General features: G+C 40.4%; 1 protein-coding gene across 1 annotated transcript in view; it reads right to left on the bottom strand.

The window, feature by feature from the left end:
* LOC134597043 (homeobox protein Hox-D3-like) overlaps window positions 1–12,450 on the bottom strand; it is a 33,556-nt gene extending 21,106 nt beyond the window's left edge. The window contains exons 1-2 of the mRNA XM_063444806.1: window positions 12,400–12,450; window positions 10,348–10,446 (exon numbers count right to left, since the gene is read on the bottom strand). The gene's annotated coding sequence lies outside the window, so the exon portion shown is untranslated. The remainder of the gene's footprint in view (window positions 1–10,347; window positions 10,447–12,399) is intronic.
* Window positions 12,451–22,483: the final 10,033 nt, after the last annotated feature.

Here is a 22,483-nt window from a genome sequence, read left to right on the forward strand (position 1 = left end):
GTCTCTGACTAGCCACCATAACTGTAAAATAGTTCGTTTTCCTCCAGATATAGCAACAATACAACCCTCACTCATAATTTACTATTGTCTCAGCAAAAATCCCAGTTTCCCCATCCATAAAATACATTTTCTACCGATGATTTCTGCCCCCAAATAATGGGCTCATATGTTTGACAAAAACATGTAACCTGTTCTCAAACCATTCGAGCAATTTAAACAGAGCATCAGGAAAAGAACATTGCAAGTAAGAGGTTGACAAGCTAGAAAATGTTTTAATATGAGAGTGAAGGGCCAGGGTCCTATAACCACTGCCGCAAGCTGAACTGGTTATGGTGCAGGTAGGGTCATTTTAATGGCTTTTATTGAAAATGTGAAATATGTTGTATGCTATCTGACATCTATATTTGTCTTTATTATTAGTACAAATAGTGCCCCCTTTAAAGTTTGTGTGGCACCATGCAAAATTCTTTTGGGATTTATTTTTCAGCATTAAATCTTATATTTCCTTTTCCCCCTCTTCTTTATTTGCCTTTTCCCACAATTAAATATAATCTTTCCTTTTTCAATTGTTCTCTCATTTTCCCCAGACAAATATTCCCAATGTCGGAGTGTTTTTTGACTGAAATACCAAAGAATGTTTCTATATAAATTCGGTATTGATGAACATGAGTGTTTCTGTGTTTAGAAGTAGAATTCTTGGATGTTAGTTTTTCTGTATGAACTGACTTTGAGAATGCGTGTGCAGTGCCTGCAGGGCCAGACACCGGGAAATTTCCCAGTGGGCCGGCATACTAGCAGGCTGGTGAGCGGCCGCATAGTGCGCATCGGCCCTCGGACCCCACAGCGCAATTACAGGGTGACCGGCAGGAGGGGTTGCGTTCCCCCCCTGCCGGTCACAGAATGTAGCGTGGCCGAGCAGGCAGACCGCAGTAACGGAGCTCCTGTTGCCCTACCTGGTCTGACAGGAAGTGCTCACAGAGAGCACATGACTGCTTCCTGTCAGACCAGGTAGAGTGAGCACGAGCTTCTGCATGCGGTCTGCCTGCTTTACCACGCTACAGCAAGGTACAGAGAGTGGGGGGGGGGGGGGGGAGGAAACTAATGGGACACAGGGAGAGCTGGGGGGGGAACTAATACGACACAGGGTGAGCTGGGGGGAACTAATGGGACACAGGGAGAGCTGTGGGTTACTAATGGGACACAGGGGAAGCTGGGGGGGACTAATGAGGCACAGGGTGAGCTGGGGGGAACTAATGGGACACATGGAGAGCTGGGGGTGGAACTAATAGGACACAGGGAGAGCTGGGGGTGGAACTAATGGGACACAGGGAAAGCTGGGGGGAACTAATGGGACACAGGGAGAGCTGGGGGGACTAAAGGGACACATGGAGGGCTGAAAGGGGGATACAAGAACACATGGAGGGCTGGGAGGGGGCTATAGGGACACATGGAAGACTGGGAAAGAAGGCTAATAGGACACATGGAGGGCTGGGGGCTCATGGGACACATGTGGGTGCCACTGAGATACATGGGAGGGCTAATGAGACACATACATGGCTGGGAGGGGGTATAGGAACTCATGGAGGGGTGGGAGGGGCATAGGAACATGGAGGGCTGGGAGAGAGGGCTAGTGGGACATATGGAGGGCTGGGGGGGGGCTATATGGACAGAGGGCTAATATGACACATGGAGGGCTGGGGCTAATGGTAAACATGGAAGACTGGAGAGGGTGGAATGAGACACATGGAGGGGCTGGGGAGTAAAAAGACACATGGAGGTGTGTGGGAAGAAAGAGACAGAGGGGTTGGGAAAGGGTAACAGGAGACATACAGAGGAATTGAGGAAGATGAACAAGAGACACATGAGGGGCTGGGAAAGGGGAGAATGAGACACACAGATGAGCTGTGGGGAAAGATACACATAGAGGTGCTGGGGCCTGCGAAAGAGACTCACAGAAGGGCTGGGAAAGGGAGAAAGAGACAATGGGGCTGGGGCTAAAAGACAAATGAAAGGGGCTTGGAGGAGAAAGACACAAACAAAATGCATCTTCACATGTGTCTCTTGCTCTCCATGTAACTCAGAGTCAACCGGTGAGAGAAAGATGTTGTATTAAAGGGACACTATTGTCACCAGAACTACTACAGTTTACTGTAGTGGTTATGGTGTCTATAGCCTGTCCCTGTAGGCTGAGCACTGTAAATGCTACCTTTTCAGGGAAAAGGCAGTGTCTACATTGCTGCCTAGGCACATCTCTAGTAACACTAGACGACCACTAGAGATGCTTCCTAGTACAGTGCTGCACACTCTGCATGGAGGCACTGATCACTCCCCATAGAGATGCATTGATGCAATGCATCTCTATGAGGAGATGATGATTGGTGCGGTGAAGCGCAGCATTTTTCCACACATGCGCAATAGGCCCCTAATGCTTTCCTATGGGAATTGAATTGCCATTGACTGAAATTTATCCAGTTGTAAGCCAAAGTGAAGAATACACTCTTATTACTTCAAAGAAAACAAGATAACATAATTTTTACTGCTGTGCAATAGCATACATTCACAATTTCAGTCCAAATGACCAAACTTTTCTTAATATATCAAGAAAATGGGCTGAAACATTGATTATATGCAAATTTACGTCTGCTTACCATAAATCGACTCTTTTGTTTATTTTGTAGCCCTATGAGTGCTTTCTTTCATGTTTGAGTTATAGTTTTCAGTTTTCAGGTTTTTTCCCGCTTCCATATCTGCACACTATGCTGGCGCAATGCATTATGGGGCTGGTATAGAATTTTTTCCAGGGCTGCTTTTCATTCACAGTCCAGCAGTAATTGCCTGTGTGAGTGTTTCTATGAACAATATTCCAGTAACAGTAAGTGTTCCATAGCTTGAAACATCAGGATTCACAAATGCAACTGCAAATTCAGAGAAAATCACTCTGGGCATTTCAAGGCACTTTGCAGGTAGTCCAATAAACATAGCAGGGGAGCTTCTAGGTACCAGAAACAATTGGGGCTTGAGCCCAAAGGAAAACTCAGTGACCCCTAATCTAACAGAGAGGTAATGATATATTATGGCATTTCCCCGCATACCCCGTTCTCTCTACCAAAGAGCAAAATGCGCTTTGGGATCTCAATGAAACCATAACCAAAAACAAGCACATCTTGCACAGCTAGGTATGAAATGAGATCTCACCACACTAACTAGAAACATGGAAACATAGAATGTGACGGCAGATAAGAACCATTCGGCCCATCTAGTCTGCCCAGTTTTCTAAATACTTTCATTAGTCCCTGGCCTTATCTTATAGTTAGGATAGCCTTATGCCTATCCCATGCATGCTTAACCTCCTTTACTGACTAATAGAGGCGTGTGCAGTTTTGATCCCTACTTCCCCAGCACTCCTTTACCTGGGGGAACCAATTTTAGTAGTCTTTCTTTTTGTAATAGGTGTGCGCTTTGAGAAGTGCTTGCATAATATAAAAAAAGAAAACAAAACAAACACCTGTTTTCCATGAAATATAGAGATCTGGAGTAAAAGAGCCCCAAATCCAGGGCCGGATTAACATAGGGGCTGATGGAGCTGCAGCTCCAGGCCCAGGCCCATGGAATAGGCCAATTTCAAAAAAGAAAGCCAGTAGGGGTCACTGTGTGTGGAGAGAGGCAGGGATAGGAAGTTAACTTACAGCATATCCCTCCCTGCCTCTCTGTACTCACTAAACCGCGGGTGAGCAGCTACACAGCACAGAGAGTTCAGGCAGCAGCTCCCAGCCTGCAGAAACAGACTACAGCTCAGGGAAGTGAGGGACGAGGAGAAAGGCAGCAGGGAAACATGGGGACACTGAGACACTAAGGGACACATGGGGACACTGAGACACTAGGGGACACTGGGGAACATGGGGACACTGAGACACTAGGGGACACTATGAGACATGGGGACGGTGAGACACATGCGGATGCTGTAAGACATAGGGACATTGGGATACACATTGGGACACGGAGACACTAGGGACACAGTGTCTCCATGTCTCCTAGTGTCCCCATGTCTCCCAGTCAGTGTCCCTAGTGTCTCTGTGTCCCCATGGCTCCCAGTGTCCCCTAGTCTCCCAGTATCTGTTTCCTCCATGTCTCTCAGTGTCCCCATTTCTCCCAGTGTCCCCAAATGTCTGTGTCCCCATGTCTCCCAGTGTCCACATGTCTTCCAACCGGTTTCCCTAGTGTCTCAGTGTTCCCATGTCTGCCAGTGTCTGTGTCCCCATGTCTCTCAGTTTCTCTAGTGTCCCCAAATGTCTCAGTGTCCCCATGCCTCCCAGCCAGTGTCCCGAGTGTCTCAGTAACCCCTTGTCTCCCAGTGTTCCCTAGTCTCTCAGTGTTTGTGTTCCCACATCTCTCAGTGTCCCTAGTGTCTTAGTGTCCCCAAATGTCTGTTTCCCCATGTCTCCCAGTGTCTGTGTCCCCATGTCTGTGTCCCCATTTCTCCCAGTGTCCCCAAATGTCTCAGTGTCCCCATGTCTCCCAGTGTCCCCATGTCTGTATCCACAAGTGCCCCCATGTCTCCCAATGTCTCCAAGTGTCTCAGTGCCTTCATGTCTCCCAGTGTCCCCAATTGTCTCAGTGTCCCCAGGTCTCTCAGTGTCCCCATGTCTCACTGTGTCCCCATGTATCCCCTAGGGACACTGATGCCAGGCTGGCCTTCCAATTCTTTGGACAGGCATGCCCCCTTTTTGGGCATGTTTGCCACTTTTGGCAGTTCTGGTCAAGTGATTCGCGTCAGTGGCCCACCTTTTTACTTCACCCATTGACTTCCTGCTTCACTGGACACTGCTGTTAGGGGGTATGGATTCACTTGAAAGATGAAAGCATGAATTAGAGAGAGATTAGCATAGAGTATGTGTTTTCTTATAGCTGCCTCTTTTGCGTTTCCCTCCAATACCATCTCCATCAGATACATGATGCTTGGGAGGTATGACTGTTTTAATGTTTTTGGTCGATATGATTCTGTAATTAGGCCCCATCATAATTGTCAGCACCAGGCCCACTGGGCTCTTAATCTGGCCCTGCACAATTCAGAGCTTCAGCCTCAAAGTCCCCCCATAGTGATATCTATGAAATATGAAAATCTGAGTACATCCAAATCAAGTCTGAAAGGACGCCAACTTCCACAGCAAGGTATTCTTGTTGGATTTTTCAGCTACTTATAAAATTAATAAAACAAATATTTAAAATGTTTTATATTCCAGAACTTGGTGATGAAAAGTATAAGAACAAAAATCTACTACCAGCAGATAGTGATCTGTCTGCCAACTAGAACCTATTACTATTGTTATAACAATTATATAACAGTCTGGTTACCTTTTCTGAAAATAAAGATTATGATGTGGATATTGCCCTACATGACGAACTGTGCCTCAACTATATGAAGGACTCTGCTAAACCAGGGGCAATTAAATGCAGATTCCCATATGTTGTAAATGTATATCTCCCGAAGCAATCATGTCTTTCAAAATGATTGTCTTCTGTCAAGGTATGTATATAGAGACCATACTGCTCCTTTTATGAGGCACTTATGAAGACGAACCATGACATCACAGAAGAAGCCCAATAGGGTGAAACACATAGTGTACATGCCCTGTGGCATCACATGGTTAGATTAAACTATTCTCAGAAGCAAAACCTGCACTTGCAATTGTCCGAGAATTTAACAGAATGGGAACAATTGGAGAAGCTGTTGTTTCCATTTTCTCATGTGATATATATTGTTTTCAATAAATGTAAAGTATTTATGTATACCACTCTCTTCCCTACATTATCTCTGGTTTGGAGTCCTAAAATGTAAGAATTACAACTGACGGATTCTGCACACATTAAGGTAACATTGATCATTGATGGTTCTGATCATTATAAGTGAATTTGCACTGGCAAAGTACACTATGTTTTTTTGTGAGGAGCACTGCACCAACATAACCATGAGCAAATTACTAAGTTATGTTCAACTGTTTATTTGGGTTATTTGTTTATTTGTGCTGTTTTGGATATAGAGCACTTTGATGATGCTTTGATGATGCTACATTTAACTGTTGTTGGGAAGTGAGAATTCAGAATGCCTTTGGTTCACTTGTTCAAAATTGAGATTTGTTAAATGAAGCCCTGCAGTATACAATTTCCATTAGGATCCCTAGTAAAATGTCAATTATGGTCACCCTCTCCATATACCAAGGGTGTTTAATTCAGTCTAAACTGGGGTTTCAGGCTAATATTTAGCAAATTGCTCAGTGAAACACAATGGGGTCTATCCATCAAAGGTTAGGTTGCATGGACTTTTGCCACTGACTTGCATAATGTCAGGTGAACTAGCAATCTTTGGAAAATCACCAAACTGGTTATTCATTAAATATGATTGGTTGCGCTGATACTTATTCCATCAAATTGACTCTGATCGGCTCATATCAGGCCTAGAAAAATAACCAAAATGCTGTTAGCTGCTCACTAGTTACCAGTTTATACATCCTCAGTCAAGACTGGTTGGTTGTTTAAGTTGGGGATTAAAAGTCTAATTAACTGAACATTGATAACGTTTGATGGCATCACTGTGAACCAATGGGCAAATATTTAACTTTGAATAAGAAGGAGACAATAGTCATGAATTGTCAGGCAGTCATGTGTCTTCCTCCCATTACTGCCCTCCATATGTGGTATTGGGAATAAATGTGTAGTTGTCCCTGGGAATGTTTCCCTGAGTTCCATATTCTATGTACAGCACTACAGAACTTGATGGTACTATATAAATAATAAAATAATAATAAAATAATATGTGGGTTAGTTCTATAATGAGTACTGCTCTCACCCTACTCCCATCCTGAGGCTTATGGGATGTTAGTATGTATGTATGTATGTATGATCTACAGTATTCTTATTGTCCAGAAAGTAGTCCCAGGATCCCTCCTTGTAATATTATAAAGTGTTCCCCAATACTCCCAGCCATTCTATTGCAGTATATTAACCGCTCACCCCTGCACATTCAGTGACATTATAGGAAGGAGTTAGACATCCCCACAATGCACAGCTCATGGGATTAGATGGGGCATCCAAGCTCACTGATCATTAACCAATGCTGGATTATCAAGGTAAACCAGGTGCTATTGTAAAGCAAAGAGCTGAATAAGAAGTAATCACATTGGAAACCAAAAGACTTTCTCAACATTTAGCTGTTTGTCACCAAGATAGCAGCTGTTTGCATTTATAATTCTCCCTTGTTTTGCCTTGATAAATCTTCGGTATAGTGTGAGAAGAGGTGGGACTCGTTGTTGGATCATCCCTGGTTAGTAGTCGGCTTGCTAGCTGGGTTGCATCAAGAGAGACATCAAGCTTGGTTAAAGATGGTTTAAACAGACTCTTTTTAGAGTGAATCAAGTTTGCTGTTTTTCACATTATCTACTATTAGATAAATTACAATAAAATCTCTGTTTTCAACAAAGCTTTAGTTAGAAGTTACACGAAAAGTCAAATAACCTTAGTCCAAAACAATTAAGATGGCTAGTTGGCTTGAAGATGCAATTTCAGATTCCAATTAAGCCACTGTGGCCTAATATTTGAAAATCTCTGGTGAATTACTGGCAATTCACAGCTTTGTAAATGTTTATTGGATAAAACATAACTATTGCATGATAATATGTTTCCTGGTCTTGTGTGTTTAACAATGGTTCCATATTAACCCAGACCAGATGCTTACTATTTATACTCTCCTATTGAGTACAATACAGGGTGTTGATATTTTCTATTATGTACGAAATGTTTGTGGTATGGAAGGGGTTTCAGGCACACAGCATCACAGCATTGAAATACTGATCCATATGGACAGAGATACAAAGAGCCACTTCTATATTGTGTGAGTTAGAAAGAAGGCAGTTCGAGGTGGGCAGGGGGTGGGTGTTTAAATGCACACTCAGCACTCCTTTCAGTGTGCACACATAAGAGGATAGCCTTGAGTCAGCTCTTCTTTAAATGTTCTCTTACCTCCTACCCACACCCACTCTGAAAAAAGCGGTGACTCAAACAGATTTACAAACAATTCACATTCAACACATAAAGGTAATAGCATGATCAAGGCGCACACACTGAGACACAATGAAATGGCAATTTAGCACAAAGATGTGGAGATGCTCAAAGAGCAAATATGTAATTATGATTAGTTACCACCTACAGGAGCATACACATAGATACGAATGTACAAAAAATCCGTGCCATTGCTTCCTTGACTATACTCACGCACAGATACATTTATAACTAATCAAACACTCATGCATCTATTCAATAAACAGCAAATAGTGGTGATTTGAGAACTAAATTGCAACATTCTCTCCACAATAGATAACTCAATAGTTAAAATCTCTACACAGCTGGCACAGTCACAGCTTAGCTATAATATGAATTTTTCCATTTAGTTTCCATTTATTTTCCACAAGCATTCACAATTTTAAGAAACCGTTAATATTGAGGTTCTTGCAGTAGCTTAGTATCCAATTATTTTCGAGTCAAAATCTGCCTAAATTGAATATAATTTAGGATTTTTTTTGTACATTTTCTGAGTGAACATCAACTTGTCATCTTAAAGATTGGCTTAGATTAGTGGGAGTTGTAACAATGTAATTTTTAATTTTTTTTAACTAAATATAGAGATGTGGTTAATTAATGTAGATAAAAATAACCACTATGAAAAAAACTTTGTTTCAGCAGAATAGATTTGTTTTCTAAACACAGACTATTTTGATTTAAAAACGTGGTTGAAATATCTTTTGAACTGACTGGTGTTTATTCACAGTGATTTGTAAGCCAAGCTTGCAAACATTGTTTTTAGTAATTAATTAATTTAAACTGAGCTTACTCCCAAAAATAAGTTCTAGGCCTTTTGAAATATGTGTACATTTCACTGCAATCATTGATTTTATTTTAAAAAAAAAATTGTGCAAAATTGCCAAAAATAAAGCAGAAGGCTGACCTTTATTTCACGGGGGATATAAATTCAATATAGCTGCATTTTATTGCTTGTAAAGATGTAAACACTGGTTTTCATAGAGTATTTTCAGCAGTGATCTCAAACTCTGCCACTGTCTCCCCTGTATAGTAAGGACATTCAACTCCTAGAATTCTTTAAATTGCAAGAGATGGGCAGATAATCATGGGGCATTGTAGTTCAGCAACATGGAGTGGGCTGAGAGGTCTAAATTTAGACATATCATAATCATTGTAGCATTGGTAATTAATAAGAGGGAACAATTTTTGGTGTGATAGACCAATATGTCTTCTGAGCATAACTTTGATAAAATCAACCATCTTGTATTAATTTAAGAAAGTGTGATATACTAATATGTAATAGTTACCAAAAGCAAATAAAATGATATTAGCAAATACAAATATTAAAGGGATACTATAGTCACCCAGACCACTTCAGCTCAATAAAGTGGTCTGGGTGCCAGGTCCCTCTAGGGTTAACCCTGCCTGCTGTAAACATAGCTGTTTCAGAGAAACTGCTATGTTTACATTTGGGGTTAAGCCAGCCTCTAGTGGCTGTCTTCCGGACAGCCACTAGAGGAGCATCTGCGACGCTGGAGGCATATTATGCCTCCATCGCGCAGAGCGTCCATAGGAAAGCATTAAAAAATGCTTTCCTATGGACACTTTGAATGCGTGCACGGCACTGCTGTGCATGCGCATTCCGCTCCGCTGACGTCAGACGGGGGAGCTGACGTCGGCGGGGGAGGAGAGGTAAGGGAGCCCAGCAGTGGAAGAAGGTGAGTAACTGAAGGGGTTTTAACCCCTTCAGCACCACGGGAGGGTGACCCTGAGGGTGGGGGCACCCTCAGGGTACTATAGAGTCAGGAAAACCGATTTGTTTTCCTGACACTATAATGATCCTTTAAGGAACATATTATCATCGCCTTTCTCCAGCTCTGGAACAGATTAAAGTGCAGTGTTTTATGGAGCCATACTTTTGAGAGTATTCAGTAAACATGGAATTTGTAGGCACTCAATGAATTGTAAATTTAAGGCCATAATTACTGAGCTAGGAAAATTACTAGGCTGGATATCGTTTCCAATTTGACTATTCTTGTCTAAACTTTACAATTCCGCTATCAGTTGTTCACAATTTTTGTTTTGTTGAATAATCCCATGTGATTCAGAATAGCCCACAAGGCCTAATTTTTTCAAAGCGTTTATCTATCACTTCACTTCAGATTGATCAGTTATAAGAATTTGGAGATCTGCTCATAGTGTCTAGGCTGTAAATGCAGGTTTTCCTGCCCATTCATATTCATTCCCTCACTGACAATCTGACTCAGCATCCAACACCTGAAAGGATCTGAAGGACCATGGTTACCACCAGCTGGTTGAAGTCCTCTCTTCGGCTTGTGTTACCTTGGGGCCTTGCTGATGACTTTGTTTCGAATTCTGATAGAAAGCAGAGGGATCTGTCTTACAAATTGTGAAATTTGTTCTTTAAATAATGAGTTGTGATCAAATGTAATTTTGTAAATTCATCATAATAGTTGAGTCTGGAGACCATGAAAATGGGTCCTGAACATATGCCCACATAGCCTGGGTAAACTGGCACAGCCATGGCCCAAGTTCGTACCCCAATATTTATTTTTAGACAAAAAAGCCTTTCTTAGAAAATATGATGGAATTCTCCTTAACCCATGTGCAGTATAAATATTGATGTCTAAAAAGAACTATCTTAATCAATGGGCTCTGTACGAATATGCCCAGGATTAACTGTTAAAGGGACACTCCTAACACCTAAAACACTATATCTTGATGAAGTGCTTTATGTGTGAAGAGTGTCCCCCCTTTTTTGACTTTTCAAAAACTACAGATTTTCAACAGAAATAGTAACTTTTATCATTTAACCATTTTACACCCCCTGGCTATCAATCAGTGGTCCTGTTACTTACTGGTTTGCTTAGCTCAGTGGAGCTAAACTCAAGTGGCAGCAATTGCTCAGAGCACCTGCCTTGCAAAGACTTCTCATTGTACAGTATTATGGAATTTGCTGGCGCTATATAAATAATCAAATAATAAAATACTTGAGCTTCATTGGAAAGTCTGTGATTGGACAGACACAAAAATATTGGCTAGGGAAGAAGGAGAGGGCTTGCAAAAGCTGCAGACAAGAGGACTGCATAATTAAATGCATGCATGCATGTTTTCATTGGGGGTTTATCTACTAAACTGATTTTATGATATGATATATTGATCAGTGCCGATAGGCTGTTAACAATATGAAAGTGATTACAATCTCACCTTTCTCATATGTTTTAAAAAACTTTTACCATTGGCTTGGTGAAATAGGATCCTTATATCTTGGATTAAACAGTGAAGCTCGAGTGACCACTGAGGAATTATCAATGCATTAATTGAACCGCCAGACACGTAGTGGATTCAATACCAAATAACATTTTTATAGTAATTAACAAATATCCCAAATAATTTCAAAGCGTTTCTTCATTAGCAGAACTACCACCACCACAAACATCCCTCTGAGCTGATGATATTTGCAAAAAAGTCATCAAATGTATAAAAGAGCAAATAAAGCATATATAAGGACAGATCACACTATAGTGTGATTAATGTAGAATGAAGTTGAGATTGTTGAAGTTTTTTATTATTATTATTATTATTATTATTATTATTATTATTATTATATAGCACCAACAGATTCAGTAGTGCTTTACAATGATCATTTGTTACTTGTTTTTGCTATTGGAAGAAAAAGTTTGCAACATTTTTGGATTGTGATCATATTAAAACACTCACGGAATACCAGTCAAAAGTCAGAACATGTTATCAGTTGCATACTTAAGTTACTTTTAATTTACCCCATAAATGTACGTACAGTGGACCATAGAACCTCTGACTTGACACAGATCCATCACATATATAGAAAAAAACACTTTGAGCTCAATAGCTCAAACAAAATCAGATATTTATTTTTTTATTTACAACAAATTAGATATAATCCCTTATGCAAAATCATTCCAACAAAATGCATCAACAAAAAAACTGCTTATCCTTATTTGGCAAAAGTAACACAACATGATACAACATACATATTGCACCATTGCCAATGCCAACTTGACATGATTCCAGGAACATTAATTACAGAAAAAAAATACTATAAATTTAACCAAGAAAAAAGATGTTAATGGTCAGGTCCAGATGAACTAATAAATACTATGTGGTTGAGGGATTGTGTTGCCTTAACTAAAAAACTGTACTTGCCATAAGATTATATCACACAAAAAGGATCACACAAAAAGGAAGCACTTCAGACAATGAGAGTTCACAATGTTTCAGTTTACTACAACAGCAAACTATCAGCGCGTAATGATGTAAAATACTCACAGCTGTCCGCAACATTAAAAGCATAATGTGTGTCAGATAGCCGGCACTTCCTCCAGGCTGTGAAACTCCCCTACCTGACAACCAATCAGAAAACGTGAAAACAATTTGGCCTGTCAAAGATAATGTCAATTAAGTTTACTGATCAGGTCTTCAGTACTGGGTCTCAAAAATAACCATAAACCCCGTCCTCACCCCATGATGTTTTTCCAGCCTGCAGTAGTTGTATTTAAGATCTCATAAGGGTCTAATAATTGCATAAACATTTAGGAATAACTATTGGACGTTTGGGTTATGGTAGACATATGTATGTACAAGATTGATAATTCCCCCAAGTATGATCCAGCACATTATTGTCAGTATGAACATATTTACTTACAACCTAGCTAACTACTTACCTAACGTGTTGCCATCATAAATTACAATGTTATTAGCCATTACATATATATAATTAGCAAATATTACAATAATTAGTTTTTGCTTGCATTTTTTAAACTTCATTTCTTCATGGCTTTAGGATAATTAACTCCTAAATCTATCCAGTTATACACAAAAGTACCTCTTGTGAAAACATAATACTTATTCCTAGGCACCCTAAAATTATTTTAAATCAAAATATTAAACCATAAGAAGAAAAATGTTCAGATCTGTACTAAACATTACAGTAATCAATGAGTAAAAAAAATCGTAATGTCTAATGTTTAAAGACAAATGGGAAACTCTATTTATACGCAAAACGTAGGAAATACTGGAGAGCTGACAAAGCTTGTGCACATATTTGGCTATTGTAGCCAAACTGGAAAAACAGTGAGTTGCTCAAATTCGCAGTTCCTTTGTCAATTGTCAAATCATTCTTACTCATGGTTGTAGTGAAAAGTGAAGGAATTTTTGGTAAATTAGTTTAAGCGCTTGTTCTAGTACAAATGAGCAAACGACTAGCTCAATGGCCGGACATGTTCTATTGAATCGAAATTTGGAGTTCCTCCCGCAGCACCAAAAAAAGATGATTGATGGCTAGGGGACAGCCACATTATGTTGTCCAATAGAGAGGAAAAACAAGGAGCAGTAATAAAATAATTCTATTTAAATATATATTTAAAAAAAATATAACACATAATTATATAAGTATAGATGTGTTACTGCATCCCCTCTTTATTCCACTATTGGTTACGTGATCTGTGAACCAAATTTGTGTATTGCAAAAAATTTTTTTTTTAAATTAATGAATTAAAAAATAAAATAAAAAAAATAATATTTCTTTTTTTTTTGCAATACACAAATTATATATATATATATATATTACATTGATATAACTCCCTTGGTTTTGCACCCCCCCATAAAACAATGTGAACGTTATCACGAGTGCATACTAATCGAAGACTAACCCTTTAAAAGCATTGGGAGGGTGAGTTCTGCTACATGCAAAACAGTCCTCAGACATTGATAGGCTTAAATGGTATGTGTTATAGAAACAAACTTTTTACATATCTCACATCAGGTTACATCCCTGAAATCATTCCTTTGTAAATGCCCAGTAAGAATTTGACATTACAAGGGGGCAGGGCATAGTGATGAACCTGCACGGACGCCATTTTGGGAGCTCCGCAACTTTCATGGCGAAACCCGCCAATTATCCATTCCCCTAAAAGCCATCGATTGACCTGGGGCCAAGCAACCCCTGCAGGAGAGGGTGAGGCACACACTGATGCCTTTCTTTCAACCGCCGGGCGCGAAACAAAAACGCCGGCCCCACATTACACACGACCACAGGGCGCATAAGACAAACCCAACTTCCCTGACCACGAGTTATTGTTGCACGCTTGTTGTGAGAGGCATTGTTGTTAACGTATTTGACTAGCCTAATATAAAAATAAAAAAAACAGGTGTATAAAATGTCCATAACACTATGAGAAAATTGTCACTGTAACCAAATAAATATGCACTCTTCTATGCTTTAATAGTTTCTCTGACATATAACACCACCTGCAAAAATAAAGAATTTTGGAACGTCTGCGATGGACCAGGGACTCCTGAAATCAACCAACCCATGAGTTGGAGCAGGCCCTGATCCACTAAGTCATGAGAGTTCCCATCTGGATTTAGATATGTGCAATTAGTTTCGGTCCGAATATGTATTCGGACAAATTTCGGACAATTCGGACATTCGGGTACTTCCGAAGTGCCGAATTGCCGAATTTCCGAAGTGGCGAAGTTCCAAAGTGCTGAAGTGCCGAAGTTGCCGAAGTTCCGAAGTGTCAAAGTGCCAAAGTGCCGAAGTTCCGAAGCACAGTATTGCCTAAGTACTAATATACTTACCCAGTGAAAGAAGAAGAATGTTACATTGTAAACAATTTTAAATAAAAAGTATACAAACATAGCCAGGATTCAGCTGTAAGCATTTGCAACACTTACAACAATCAAGTAACACACATTCATATAAAATGTAAGTTACTTGGCCAGTCAGTGTAATGACAGGAATGAATAAGTAGATAACTCCCTAATTCAAACGGTATTAGGGAGCTATCTACTAAAAGGCTGAAAGACCTTAATTGGTCTTTCAGACAAATTTACTAATACTAAGTAAAGATTACTTAGTATTAGTAAATTATGCCCCTACTCACTATACCGCGAGTAGGGGCATGTCTATTAAAAAAAAAAAACGTCCCTCGGCCCCCACCCCTAGACCTAATGTCCTCCCCCCTGGCCCCCACCCCTGAGCGGTGGGTGGGGGCCCTAATGTAAAATAATGGGGGGGGGACCTATTGTCCTCCCCCCGGGCCCCCACCCCTAAGCGGTGGGTGGGGGCCGTAAATCAGAAAAGGGGGGGGGACCTAATGTCCTCCCCCCTGGCCCCCACCCCTGAGCGGTGGGTGGGGGCCCTAAATTGGAATACGGGGGGGTACCTAAGGTCCCTTATAAAGCCTTGCCCCGCCCTGCAATTAGGCTCAGAGCACTCTGATTGGTGGGTTTAAGCCATTCAATCAGAGTGCTCTGACAGGTAAATGAAGAGACTGACAGGTAAGTCTCTACATTTACCTGTCACAGCACTCTGATTGGTTGGTTTGAAATCCACCAATCAGAGTGCTGTTGTGTCATTTTACACAGCGTGGGAAAGTTCTTTGGAATTTTCCCACGCTGTGTAATTTAACTCATAACTCTCTGATTGGTTACTTAATCCACCATCACCAGCGTAAAATCCTGTCTGCACAGGTACGATAGCATCCGAGAGATCAGGTTGAACGGTGGAAATGCAAAGTGACGAGCCTGAAGTCACTTCTGGAGGAAAGCATCCACCGCCATGGCCGACGGGTCCGGTCTCCAGCTGAAGTATCGGGGCAGTTGGGAATTCAGCCTGGATGCGAACAGATCCAGATCCAGCAGGCCCCATAACAGATTCAACTGTCGAAAGGTCGAGGGAAGCAGCGCCCTGAAGTGTAGGGGTCCTAAAAATATCGCTTGAATCGATGAGGCCAGGAGGCCAATCAGTCACGCCAGCTGACGCATGGAGAGAGAGGTGGCCCACAGTGTACGTCTTATTTTCTTCTTTATTGCCTTTAATTTGGTTTCCGGAAGGAACAAAAATTGGGCGACCGAATCGACTTCAAATCCCAGAAATTTGATTTTCTGCACGGGCACCACCATGGATTTGTCCCAATTTATGAGGAATCCAAGTCTTCCAGTAGACGTACAGTCCATTCCAGGGGGCGTAAGAGTTGTTTGGGTGACGAGGACATGATCAGAATGTCGTCCAGATATATAATCATACGGACGCCTCGAGCCCTGAGAAATGCCACTACCGGCTTCATCACTTTTGTGAAGCACCAAGGTGGCAAAGATAGACCGAAGGGCAGGCAGGTAAACCTCCATCACCGTCCTTGCCATGTAAAGTGCAACAAGTCCCAATGTTCCTGTGCCATGGGTACGGTCAGATTGGCATCTTTGAGGTCTAGTTTGACCATCCAATCCCCCCGACGGAGCAAGTCCCTGAGGCAGTGAATGCCCTCCATCTTGAAGTGTTGGTAGCGGAGGAATCCATTGAGGTGTTTGAGATTTATGACAGGGTGAACGCCCTTCTTGGCCACGAGGAACAGCTTGCTTAGAAAAACCCGGCGTCTCGTACAGGATTTCCTGTATCACCTGTTTGGCATGAAGTTCCGCAATCTCTGTGGTGATTCATCCAGCCTGTTCATCCGGCAACCTTAGTTCCTGGGGTGTTTGAATCTGGAAAGGGGGAGAAAAAGATCTAGGCAGAAATCCCTGACCGTACTCAGAACCCACGCATCTGTGGTAATCCTGCACCACATATCAACAAATAAGGCCAGTCTGCCACCACGTTTATAGGGGGAAAAAGGGGGTTGGGGGTACTCACCATATGGACGTCAGGCTGAGATGTTTGAACAGTTTTACACATAGGTTATCCTATTATTACAAATGCTTTTATTTTGTCTCTGCAATGGTTATATTGCTCAGAGTGTCCTTATGCCATACCCCTGTTTTATGCATCCCAGCACTCTCAGTTAATTAACACCATCCAGGTTGGATAAACTTGACCCAGATAATAAGGAAGTGTTAATTAGAGTTTCAACAGGAAGTGGATCTCAGAACGTAATCCAGAGCCTTCTGAGTCCATTTTTCTGCTGGGAGAGGATGATGGATCCTAAAAATATTAAACAAAGAGTATGTCTATGACAAAGACATATTGTTTTGTGAAGAAAGTAGCATGATTTGGAAACTGACTGGACGTGAGTCTTTAAAAAGAAGTCACATTAAAAATTGAAAGCAGTGCAATGAGGTTGATGGTAGTAGCCCAACTGCCCCGAAGAGTGACAAACTAAGTTTTTTTGAAAAAAAAAAGAGTTCTGTTTGAAAAAGATTGCTATTTTAAGAGGTGTAAAAATATCAGGGAATCAAGCAAACAGCAATACTACTATATATTTTCAGTGGAAAAGCTCTATTGACATCCAGGGTAAGTATTATTAATAGGAATAGTAATAACAGTAAACATTTTCACAAATCATGGCGAAAATAGTTGACTGAATGGTTCTCGTTTTCAGGTGAATAAAAGGTAATTTGATGTTACTGGGAACTTAACCTGAAGTATAAAATGGTAGTAGGGATAATGTAGCTGGATCTGTAAGCTCAAAGGTGTATCACCACCGATGGACAACATGAGCACAAAAAAAGAAGCCTAGAACCTTAGGGTTCCATAAACAAAATAGACAGGGGGAAATGTGAGGTAACAGTGAAAGAAGATGTGTAAGGAACATTGTGGTAAGATAAAAATCAAGAAAGAACAATTTCATGGAGATCAAAGTTCTGAAAGGTAAGAGGATGCTGTGAGTGGTCTATGGTGTGAAACGCGACAGAAAGATCAATACGAAACAGCAAGCAGTGCGTTTAGGATTTGGCAGCAATTAACTCTTTGGCCATTTTGGTTAGAAAATGTTCTTTAGATGATGAGAGGGGTATATATGTTGCAGAGGGATAGAATAGAAAAAAAAAGTTTTTTCAGTTGTTTGCATACAAAGCTTGCAAGCAATTTTTAAGGTTGAAAGCTACATGAAGGAAGTTAAGATAGAAGTTAAGAACATAGAAGACGATTGGGTATGCATTGTATAATGACACAGTATGACGTTAATTTATATAAAAAGCTCTCCGAATGACCCAAGGTTAGAATGTGGTGCAGGAAGTTTAAAGAAGATATTCCATCTCTTCGCACAATAAATATATTTGTTTTTGTATTACTTTATGTTAGCTTTTCAATGTGGACAACACTGCAGCCATAAATCTGAAAATGAAATAGATTAAGAACACGAATTAGATATTATTTTACAACAATTCTTCTCCTTCTACTTTTAGGTGAAAATATGACTTTATTGTATCTTTGTTTATGATATTATTATCTACATGAATTCTAATGGCAATAAAAGTAAAATACAATAATATAAATAGTAAGCATAAAGACAAAACTGTGGCTTTGCTATTAGTGAAGGATAAGGATAATGAAAAAGAACATATATTATTTATAGATTTTATTAAAAAAGCAAAACATAATATAAAATTGTGAGTGTTTTTTTTATGTAACATCGCAGGTGTCCATTGCCAAGCAAAGACAACATATTGTGAAGTGACACTATAGCCCATAGCAAAACAAGGAGGAGGCAAATAAAAACAATAATGAAAACTAATATCTGTTCTACAATATCACATTATTACCCAAATTTACCATACTGAAATACTAATCCTTAAGACTCAACACATGATATTATTTACCAGTTTGTTCTGTGTGTCTTATTGTAGACCCTAATCCTTAGTTTATCACTCTACATAACTAACATCTCTCTGCTATCGTCTACACTGATCAGCCACAACATTAAAACCACCTGCCAAATATTGTGTAAGTCCCCCCTGTGCTGACAAACAGCTGTGATGCGTCAAGGCATGGACTCCACAAGGTCTCTGAATGTGTCCTGTGGTATGTGGTACCAAGACATTAACAACAGATGCTTTAAGTCCTAAATGTTACAAGGTTGGGCCTCCATGGATTAGATTTGTTGTTCCAGCACATCCCAAAGTTGCTCAATCGGATTGATATTTGGGGAATTTGAAGGTCAAAGCAGTACCTTGAACTCTTGTCATGTTCTTCAAACTATTCCTGAACAATTTTTGCAGTGTTGCAGGGTGCATTATCCTGCTGAAAGACACCACTGATATCAGGGAGCACCATTGCCATGAAGGGGTGAACGTGGTCTACAACAATCTCTAGGTAGGTGGTACATGTCAAAGTAACATCCACTTAAATGCCAGGACCCAAGGTTTCCCAGCAGAACACTGCCAGAGAATAACACTGCCTCCACCAGTCTGCCTTCTTCCTAAAGTGCATTCTGTTTCCATCTCTTCTCCAGCTTAACGACGCACATGCACCCGGCCATCTATCTGATCTAAAGGAAAATGTGTTTCATTAGACCAGGCAACCTTGTTTCATTGCTCCATGGTCCAATTCTGATGCAAAGGCGATGGACAGGAGTCATCATTGGCACTCTGACCGGTCCGTGGGTAGGCAGCCCCATGCACAGCAAACTGTGATGCACTGTGTTATCTGACACCTTTCTATCATGACCAGCATTACGTTTTCAACAATTTGCGCTACAATATCTGTTCTGTGTAATTAGACCATATGGGATAGCCTTCGCTCTCCATGTGCATCAAAGAACCTTGGGCGCACATGATCCTGACACCTGTTCACTGGTTGTCCTTCCTTGCACCACTTTTGGTAGGTACTAATCACTGCTTCCACCAGATGGAATTCAAGAACTGACTGTTCACTTGCAACCTAATATTTTCAACCCCTTGACAGGTGCCATTATTATGATATAATCAATGTTATTCATGTCATGTCAGTGGTTTTAATGTGCTTATCAATGTATGTACCTCACTTTTTTGTGTAATCTTGATTTCTTTCTTGTACAGATGTATTTTATTTTCGGGCTATTCTGCCTTATCCTACTCCCTTTTGATTGCTTCTAAACTATAATTATATTATTTTAACCTTAAGCCCTAATGCTACAAACCTTGGACCTATGTGGTTTTATTATTATTATTATTATTATTGTCATCACTGGTATTCATATAGCTAATTCCGTAGCGCTTTACAACATTATCAAAGGGGGAGATTTAACAATAAAAGAGACAATTACAAAAACTTACAGGAGCAATAGGTTGAAGAGGGCCCTGCTCAAACAAGCTTACAGTCTATAGGAGGTGGGGCGTAAAACACAACAGGAAAGAAGGTAGCAATAAAACAACGTGGAGTGAAGCAGAGCTGGAGGAGAGAATAGAGTGCTGCCCTTTAGGAGAGAACAAGAGACGGGTACGTGAGGTAGAGGTTACTCTGGGTGGCCGAAAGATTTCCTAAAGAGATTGGTTTTAAAGGGCACTTTTTAAATGATTGAAGACTAGAAAGAGTCTGATAGCGGTAGGCAGGCTATTCCAAAGAAAAGGAGCCACCCGCGAGAAGTCCTGCAAGCGTGAGTTGGCCATATGGGTGCGAGCAGCGGACAGGAGAAGGTCATGGGCAGAGTAGAGAGACAGAGAAGGGCCATACCTGTGGATCAGTGATGAAATATAGGAGGGGCTAGAATTGGTCAGTGATTTATTGATACCAAACTCTCTATTGTGATGCTACCTGAATCGATATTTTACTGGGATATAGTCATCTGTTGTTGTATCCATAATAATATTTCCATAATTCTATCTGAAATTCTGATAATCTAACTCTCTAAAATAGTAACTGTCACACTGCTATTTCCAGTAAAGTTCTGGTGGTCAGATTACAAAATGTCATTCACGCTGAGTTAACTGAAAAGAAAATGTAACATTTCATTTTAAAAGTGGTACAGATGGAGTGTCCAGACATCGTTATCAAACTTAAAGGCCAGTGGTCTCGAAATGTGTTCAGGTCTATGTGCTTTAAAGCCCTCATTGTTGAGATTTGTTTTTTTTTTGGGGACATTTACTTCTTGATTTTGAATGGCCATAAATAGCAAGAATTAGAGCAATGCAAAACTTCTTATCAACTTCTCCGTACCTTTTTTGGTACGTATGTTGCACAAAAAGAAGATCCATATTCATAATATGAATGCAAGTTTGTGTATATACAGTACATATATATATACTAATGTACAAATTACAGAAACAGCATAATGGACAGCAATAATGGACAGATTAATATGACTTTAATCACAATAAAGGTGGGACTTTCTTAGGAAGTGAGGGTTTAGTTACACATGGAATAAAACTGAACACATTTAATGTGTTCAATTCACTTAATATGCAAATAAGATAAAAGCCAAGAGCATAATCCAGAATTTGGTATAAAGCATCTATTACTTATGCTTTTGATGGATTAGGAGAAGATGCTGACTATTGTCTCTTGTTTGGGGGGGGGGGGGTCCTGTATGACACAATAACAAAGTATGCTATGGTGGGGTTAGCATGTACCATTCTAAGAATGAGAAAAACATGCACTTAATTTTTTCCAGCACTAAGAGTGTTAAAATGACAGCTGCCAAGTCGACCATAAACCAATGCAATGAATAATTCTTTACAATGTGACTGTTTCCCAGCATAACACTTCTCTAATGATACACATGGTCTGTCAAGCCAACTTACCTTTCTTGGCTGAGACCTTTCCAATGTGCTTCAGAGCACTGTACAACAGAAGATATATATTCACTTCCATGCTGGATTTCTAATTACCGATGATATAAAACTCAGTGGGTGAGGGCAGCCGCATCAGTTCCAAAGGCAGAGACCTATTCTATATATTATATTATTATTAACATGGCGGGAAGTTGCCTGGCTCCTTCAGTATTTGGAGAATGTGTTTGCATAATTAAAGATATAAAGCTGTCTAAGCCCTTTAAAAAGATATATGGCTGAAGTATCTTACAGTAACCTATTGCGTGCCAGCAGGGCTCGCAAACCATTGTCATTGCAAGAGTTATGCCCTAGATAACTAGTCTACAAAGTAAGCTCTATGCAAGAGGAAAATAATAGGGAACAATCCATGACGGATACGTCAATCTGCAATTAACTGTATGAATATTGCATCAATCCCATTCACAATAAAAGTATTCAGATCAAATAGTCTAAGGCAGACTGGTGGAAAATGGACAATGCAGTGTACGAAAGGCAAACGTTTAAAACATGGACCAACTTCTTGCCTACAAGACCCTGGCCGCAACAATCCACCTACGTCATGCCTTAAAATACTAAGGCCACTTATTCTTGTTGCCAAAAATATAGGATCTGCAAAGGTTTGTGCATGTCACTGCTACACAAACTTCTGCCCGTACCCATTCTGTACTTGGCCAATACTGTGTGTGAAGGTTGTATTGGTGCCAAATCTCATGATCTCTTAACGAGACTCCTCACATGAGGGAATAGAAATAGATCTGTACTGAGACATGCCCTAGCCAAACTCACTTGGACATCTTTCCCCAGGTATTCTTACAGTGATAGTGAATTTGAATAATGGCAGATGTTTGGCAGAATGTATACATCAACAGAATCTAGGGATGAATAC

This window comes from Pelobates fuscus, chromosome 1 (genome assembly GCF_036172605.1).
Source record: "Pelobates fuscus isolate aPelFus1 chromosome 1, aPelFus1.pri, whole genome shotgun sequence".
In the NCBI taxonomy this organism is placed as follows: domain Eukaryota; kingdom Metazoa; phylum Chordata; class Amphibia; order Anura; family Pelobatidae; genus Pelobates; species Pelobates fuscus.